Genomic DNA, 1,512 nt, shown 5'->3' with positions numbered 1-1,512 from the left:
GAGAAGCCAAAATCTACACCAAGCTCGATCTTCGAAGTGCATATAATCTCATCAGAATCCAAGAAGGGGATGAATGGAAAACAGCTTTTCTCACCACTAGAGGGCACTATGAATATCAGGTAATGCCGTATGGGCTGGCCAACTCTCCCGCTGTATTCCAATCTTTCATAAATGAAATCTTCAAGGACCTCCTGAATAAATTTGTGGTTGCATACATCGACGATATCCTCGTATTTTTCAAGACAGAACACGAGCACATTTCCCATGTCAGAACAGTCCTTTCTCGGCTCTCAGAGAATGAATTATGTCAAGGCAGAAAAGTGTGAATTCCATGTTAATCAAACTTAATTCCTGGGTTACCACATCAGCTCACAGGGCGTCAAGATGAATGACCTCAAAGTTCAGGCAGTCACTGAATGGCCACAATCTAGAACCGTCAAGGATCTGCAGAGATTTCTAGGCTTTGCCAATTTCTACAGGAGGTTTATCCAAAATTATAGTATGGTTGCCTCTCCTCTCACCTCACTCCTCAAGAATAAACCGTCAAAACTGGTTTGGACTTCGGAAGCTAACAATGCTTTCAACGCATTGAAGGAATGATTCACAACAGCCCCTATCCTAAAACATCCTGATCCGAACGAACCATTCATACTAGAGGTGAATGCCTCAGGCTGTGGCATAGGTGCTATACTCTCTCAGAGACAAGGACAACCAAGCAAATTGTATCCATGTGCTTTCTTCTCTAGAAAACTAACCTCCGCTGACGCAACTATGATGTTGTAAATAAGGAACTACTCTCCATGAAAGCAGCGATCGAAGAATGGCGTCATTAGCTTGAGGGAGCTCTTCATCCCTTCCAAGTGATTACAGACCATAAGAATCTTGAATATATAAAGAGTGCCAAGCGTCTTAACCCCCGGCAAGCCCGTTGGGCATTATTATTCACACGCTTCAACTTTACTATAACGTATCGGCCTGGCAGCAAGAATGGAAAAGCAGACGCTCTTTCCCGACAATATGACCTCTCCACAGAGCATCACATCACCGGTCCCATTCTACCCAGCTCGATCATCCTAGCCCCAGTCTCCTCGGATATCATGGAAGAACTAAGAGAAGCACAACAACAAGATCCCTCACACGCAAACATTCCCCCAGGAAAGCATTATGTACCTCAAGCTTTAAGACTTCGAATCATGCAATGGGTTCACACTTCGCTCTGCTCCGGTCATCCTGGTATCTCTCGAACTCTCCAACTAGTACAGAACTCTTTCTGGTGGAGTAACATGGCACGAGACGTCACCAACTATGTCAAGTCCTGTCAAATCTGTGCTCCGTCAAAAACCCCAAATTAATTACCTTCAGGTCTACTCAAGCCATTACCGATTCCTTAACGACCATGGTCTCATCTGTCTATCGACTTCATCACTGACCTCCCACCATCCAATAATAACACTACTATACTGGTTATCACTGACAGTTTCTCGCAGTCCTGCCGTCTCATTCCACTACCCA

Source organism: Sinocyclocheilus grahami, unplaced genomic scaffold (genome assembly GCF_001515645.1).
Source record: "Sinocyclocheilus grahami isolate Dianchi unplaced genomic scaffold, SAMN03320097.WGS_v1.1 scaffold147.1, whole genome shotgun sequence".
NCBI lineage: Eukaryota > Metazoa > Chordata > Actinopteri > Cypriniformes > Cyprinidae > Sinocyclocheilus > Sinocyclocheilus grahami.
This window is presented reverse-complemented; position numbering follows the sequence as displayed.